Source organism: Triticum dicoccoides, chromosome 3A (genome assembly GCF_002162155.2).
Source record: "Triticum dicoccoides isolate Atlit2015 ecotype Zavitan chromosome 3A, WEW_v2.0, whole genome shotgun sequence".
In the NCBI taxonomy this organism is placed as follows: domain Eukaryota; kingdom Viridiplantae; phylum Streptophyta; class Magnoliopsida; order Poales; family Poaceae; genus Triticum; species Triticum dicoccoides.
The window spans coordinates 157853335-157859965 of record NC_041384.1 but is presented as its reverse complement, the minus strand read 5'-3'; positions in this window follow the sequence as shown (position 1 = coordinate 157859965).

The window sequence follows — 6631 nt, the reverse complement described above, 5'->3', positions numbered from 1 at the left end:
TCGCCGCCGACTCACCGTGCTCCGCCGCCCGGAGCTCCGGCATCGCCCCCGCACCGGCGTCGCCCTGCTCCGGCCACCTCCGGCCACCTCCACCACGGCGCCTCCTCTCCTCCAAGTCCGGCGACCATGAACTCCGGCGCCGACGAACCTCGGGACGCGCGCATCTACAGTAACTGCTACAGTCCCAGATCCAGATCTGGATCCACTCGACGGTTGACTTTCTCCTCCCAAAACCCTAACCTTTTAGCATCTTCATCGCATCATAACTCCGCATCCATAGCTCCATTTTGGGCGTGTAGCATAACAAAATGTTCGTCTCGACGAGTACATCATTTCATCTCACTGCATCATTTTCATTTGAGGTCATCTTGATGCCCGAAATGTTGTTGGAAGAGGGCTATGTGATGAATTTGGCAGATCTGTTTCAGCAAATGGCATTTTGTCATTTTTGCCATGATTAATTTGTGCATGCTATGACCGTGAGCTCTACATGTGTTTTGTTATATGCCATGCCATCTTTACAGAGGTGTATGCCATGTATTTTTGTTATATTTGTGGTGACTAGCACAATCTTGCAAAGTAGCGTAATCGGTAATGCTGATTTCAGTGACTTAGAATTTCACAAAGTCCTTATCCTGATTTTGTTGTTATGCCATATGTTCATGTTGTTTCCTAGTGATCCGTTCCTCTTTTGAGGATGATCAATAAGGATGTTTTGTTAAAATTGTGGTGCTCTATCCATCCATGTCTTTGTTTGCAATTATGGAGCACCCTAGCTTGAGTCAATCGAGCTCTACTTTTGCTATAAATGTCATGGCAGATTGTTGACATGTTTAGCGATTTTGCCAAGGATGTTGCTATTGATCCGTGCATGCTATGTTGTTGTTCTTGCCATTTCTAACTTCTATGCCATGTCTTCTTGATGGGTGTATGCTTAGTTTGTCATGCCATGCGCTATAGTGAGTGCATCAAGCTCGTAAACATGCCTACTCGTTAACTGTTTTGCATACTCCAGTTTTTCACTAAGTCTGAATGTGTTTATGTTTTTGTCATGTTCACATGCTTGCAATTGTATTTTCTGATCCCTTTTGGCTCAAGGTCACTAAGGGACTTTTGTTAAGTGCTTTGAGTAGCTTCATGCCATGCCTTGCCTTGCCATGTTAAGTTCCCGTAGCTTGTAGTTTTCATGCTCTAAAGTGTGCTTCCTGATGATAAATTCTAGACTTGTGTTAATTTCACTAAGTCTGAAACCTGTTATCATTTGCACTTTTGCCATGCTTGTTTAACCTATTATTGAGTGAATTAGCCGTAGCTCAGTGTTCATGTTTTGTCAAGCATCTTGAGTGGATCCCTGCCATGTATTTTGTTGCCATGTTTGAGTGTTGTAGCATATTTAACTTGATGCATTTAGATGACTACTTCCTGATTATCGCAGACCGGTGCCATATTTGTTTTGCTTGCCATTTCCAAACCGTGCATCCGATTCCGTTGATCTTTATATCGATTTCAACCGAAATAATCTCAACTTTCCAGTGGAACTCTTGGATCTCCAAGTTGAGGTCAGGTTCAATCATTCCTTTGCAAATCATGCATATGCATCACATACCGCATCCCGCATATCATACCATGTTCATGTGTTGGTTGTTTACTATGTTGTGTGCTTCTTTCCGGTGTTTGCTTCTTCGGGCTGGTTCCGATTACATCGCGTTTGTGAGGATCCATTCAACTACGTCTGTTTGTCTTCTTTATGGACTCGTTCTTCTTCCTCGCAGGATCTCAGGCAAGATGACCATACTCTCGAAATCACTTCTATCTTTGCTTGCTAGTTGCTCGCTCTTTTGCTATGCCTATGCCGTGATACCTACCACTTGCTTATCATGCCTCCTATATTGTTGAACCAAGACTCTAACCCACCTTGTCCTAGCAAACCGTTGTTTAGCTATGTTACCGCTTTGCTCAGCCCCTCATATAGCGTTGTTAGTTGCAGGTGAAGATTGGAGATTTGTTCCTTGTTGGAACATGGATTTTTGTTGGGATATCACAATACCTCTTATTTAATTAATGCATCTATATACTTGGTAAAGGGTGGAAGGCTCGGCCTTATGCCTGGTGTTTTGTTCCACTTTTGCCGCCCTAGTTTCCGTCATATCGGTGTTATGTTCCCGGATTTTGCGTTCCTTACGTGGTTGGGTTATAATGGGAACCCCTTGACAGTTCGCCCTGAATAAAACTCCTCCAGCAATGCCCAACCTTGGTTTTACCATTTGCACTAACAACCTACCACCTTCCCTTGGGTTCTGCAGACTCAAGGGTCATCTTTATTTTAACCCCCCCGGGCCAGTGCTTCTCTAAGTGTTGGTCCGAACCGAGCTGCCTGCGGGGCCACCTTGGGGAAACTTGAGGGTTGGTTTTACTCGTAACTAGTCTCATCTGAGTGTGCCCTGAGAACGAGATATGTGCAGCTCCTATCGGGATTTGTCGGCACATTCGAGCGGTGTTGCTGGACTTGTTTTACCATTGTCGAAATGTCTTGTAACCTGGATGCCGAGTCTGATCGGAATGTCTTGGGAGAAGGAATATCCTTCATTGACCATGAGAGCTTGTGATGGGCTAAGTTGGGACACCCCTGCAGGGATTTGAACTTTCGAAAGCCGTGCCCGCGGTTATGGGCAGATGGGAATTTGTTAATGTTCGGTTGTAGAAAACCTGAAGTTGACCTTAATTAAAATACATCAACTGCTTGTGTAGCCATGATGGTCTCTTCTCGGTGGAGTCCGGGAAGTGAACATGGTGTTGGAGTTATGCTTGACGTAGGTTGTTCTAGGATCACTTCTTGATCATAGTTGTTCGACCGTGCTTTTGCCTTCTCTTCTCGCTCTCATTTGCGTATGTTAGCCACCATATATGCTAGTCGCTTGCTGCAGCTCCACCTCATACCTTTTACCCTTCCTATAAGCTTAAATAGTCTTGATCGCGAGGGTGTGAGATTGCTGAGTCCCCGTGACTCACAGATACTTTCAAAACCAGTTTGCAGGTGCCGATGTTACCGAGCAGGTGACGCAACCAAGCTCAAGGAGGAGCTCGATGAAGATCTTGTCCTTTGTGTTGTTCCGTTTCCAATTGATCAGTAGTGGAGCCCAGTCGGGACGATCGGGGATCTGTGTAACATTTGGGTAGTCTTCTTTTATTTTGGCTCCGTAGTCGGGCCTTGATTGTATTTGGATGATGTAATGCTTTATTCATGTATTTGTGTGAAGTGGCGAGTGTAAGCCAACTATGTATATCTTTTCTTTATGTATTACATGGGTTGTATGAAGATTACCTCACTTGCGACATTGCTTTCAATGCGGTTATGCCTCTAAGTCGTGCTTCGACACGTGGGAGATATAGCCGCATCGAGGGCGTTACATAGAGTGCATTGAATACTATGAGAAGTTTGATATACTTGATAATTGTTTTGAGATATGAAGATGGTAATATTAGAGTCGTTCTAGTTGAGTAATTGTGAATTTGAGAAATACTTGTGTTGAGGTTTGCAAGTCCCATAGCATGCATGTATGGTAACCGTTGTGTGACAAATTTGAAGCATGAGGTGTTTCTTTGATTGCCTTCCTTATGAGTGGCGGTCGGGGACGAGAGATGGTATTTTCCTACCAATCTATCCCCCTAGGACCATGGGCGTCGTGCTTGGTTTTTGATGACTTGTAGATTTTTGCAGTAAGTATGTGAGTTCTTTATGACTAATGTTGAGTCCATGGATTATACGCACTCTCACCCTTCCATCATTGCTAGCCTCTTCGATACCATGCATTGCCCTTTCTCACCTCGAGAGTTGGTGCAAACTTCGCCGGTGCATCCAAACCCCGTGATATGATACGCTCTGTCACACATAAACCTCCTTATATCTTCCGCAAAATAGCCACCATACCTACCTACTATGGCATTTCCATAGCCATTTCGAGAGATATTGCCATGCAACTTTCCACTGTTCCGTTCATCATGACACACATCATCATTGTCATATTGCCTTGCATGATCATGTAGTTGACATCGTATTTGTGGCAAAGCCACCATGGATAATTTAGCATACATGTCACTCTTGATTCATTGCCCATCCTGGTACACCGCCGGAGGCATTCATATAGAATCATACTATGTTCTAGTATCGAGTTGTAATCTTTGAGTTGTAAATAAATAGAAATGTGATGATCATCATTAATAGAGCATTGTCCCGAAAAAGAAAAAGGAAAAATAAAGGCCAAAAAAAGAAAAAAAAAGGAAAGGCCAAATAAAAAAAAGATAAATAAAAGGGACAATGCTACTATCCTTTTACCACACTTGTGCTTCAAAGTAGCACCATGATCTTCATGATAGAGAGTCTCTTATGTGGTCACTTTGATATACTAAGTGGGAATATTTCATTATAGAACTTGGCTTGTACATTCCAACGATGGGCTTCCTCAAATGCCCTAGGTCTTTGTGAGAAAGCAAGTTGGATGCACACCCACTTAGTTTCTTTTTGATGAGCTTTCATACATTTATAGCTCTAGTGCATCTGTTGCATGGCAATCCCTACTCCTCGCATTGACATCAATTGATGGGCATATCCATAGCCGTTGATTAGCCACATCAATGTGAGACTTTCTCCTTTTTTGTCTTCTCCACACAACCCCCATCATTATATTCTATTCCACCCATAGTGTTATGTCCATGGCTCACGCACATGTATTGCGTGAAAGTTGAAAAAAGTTTGGGATTACTAAAGTATGAAACAATTGCTTGGTTTGTCATCGGGGTTGTGCATGATGAGAGCATTCTTGTGTGACGAAAGTGGAGCATGACCAAACTATATGATTTTGTAGGGATAAGCTTTCTGTGGCCATGTTATTTCGAGAAGACATGATTGCTTAGTTAGTATGCTTGAAGTATTATTATTTTTATGTCAATATTAAACTTTTGTCTGGAATCTTATGGATCTGAATATTTTTGCTACAATAAATAGGATTACATGGATAAATATTTTAGGTAGCATTCCACATCAAAAATTCTGTTTTTATCATTTACCTACTCGAGGACGAGCAGGAATTAAGCTTGGGGATGCTTGATACGTCTCCAACGTATCTATCATTTTTGATTGTTCCATGTTATTATATTGTCAACCTTGGATGTTTTATATGCATTTATATGCTATTTTATATGATTTTTGGGACTAACCTATTAACCTGGAGCCTAGTGCCAGTTTTTGTTTTTTCCTTATTTTTGAGTATCACAGAAAAGGAAAATCAAACGGAGTCCAATTGACCTGACATTTCACAGAGATCATTTTTGGACCAGAAGAAGCCCACAGAGTACCGGAGATGGGCCAGAAGAGTCCCGAGGCCACCACGAGGGTGGGGGCACGCCCTACCCCCCTGGGCGCGCCCCCCTACCTCATGGCCGCCTCGGAGACCCCCCTGACTTGTCCTCGATGCCAACTCCTCTTATATATAAAAACCTCTAGAAAATAACCTAGATCGGGAGTTCCGCCGTCGCAAGCCTCTGTAGCCATCGAAAACCAATCTAGACCCGTTCCGGCACCATGCAGGAGGGGGGAATCCCTCTCCGGTGGCCATCTTCATCATCCCGACGCTCTCCATGACGAGGAGGGAGTAGTTCTCCCTCGGGGCTGAGGGTATGTACCAGTAGCTATGTGTTTGATCTTTCTCTCTCTCGTGTTCTTGATTCGACACAATCTTGATGTATCGCGAGCTTTGGTATTATAGTTGGATCTTATGATGTTTCTCCCCCTCTACTCTCTTGTACTGGATTGAGTTTTCCCTTTGAAGTTATCTTATCGGATTGAGTCTTTAAGGATTTGAGAACACTTGATGTATGTCTTGCATGTGCTTATCTGTGGTGACAATGGGATATCACGTGATCCACTTGATGTATGTTTTGGTGATCAACTTGCGAGTTCCGTGACCTCGTGAACTTATGCATAGGGGTTGGCACACGTTTTCATCTTGACTCTCTGGTAGAAACTTTGGGGCACTTTTTGAAGTTCTTTGTGTTGGTTGAATAGATGAATCTGAGATTGTGTGATGCATATCGTATAATCATACCCACAGATACTTGAGGTGACATTGGAGTATCTAGGTGACATTAGGGTTTTGGTTGATTTGTGTCTTAAGGTGTTATTCTAGTACGAGCTCTAGGATAGATCGAATGGAAAGAATAGCTTCGTGTTATTTTACTACAGACTCTTGAATAGATCGATCAGAAAGGATAACTTTGAGGAGGTTTCGTACCCTGCAATAATCTCTTCGTTTGTTCTCCGCTATTAGTGACTTTGGAGTGACTCTTTGTTGCATGTTAAGGGATTATTATATGATCTAATTATGCTATTATTGTTGAGAGAACTTGTACTAGTGAAAGTATGAACCATAGGCCTTGTTTCAACGCATTGCAATACCGTTTTCGCTCACTTTTATCATTAGTTACCTTGCTGTTTTTATATTTTCAGATTACAAAAACCTATATCTACCATCCATATTGCACTTGTATCACAATCTCTTCGCCGAACTAGTGCACCTATACAATTTACCATTGTATTGGGTGTGTTGGGGACACAAAAGACTCTTTGTTATTTGAT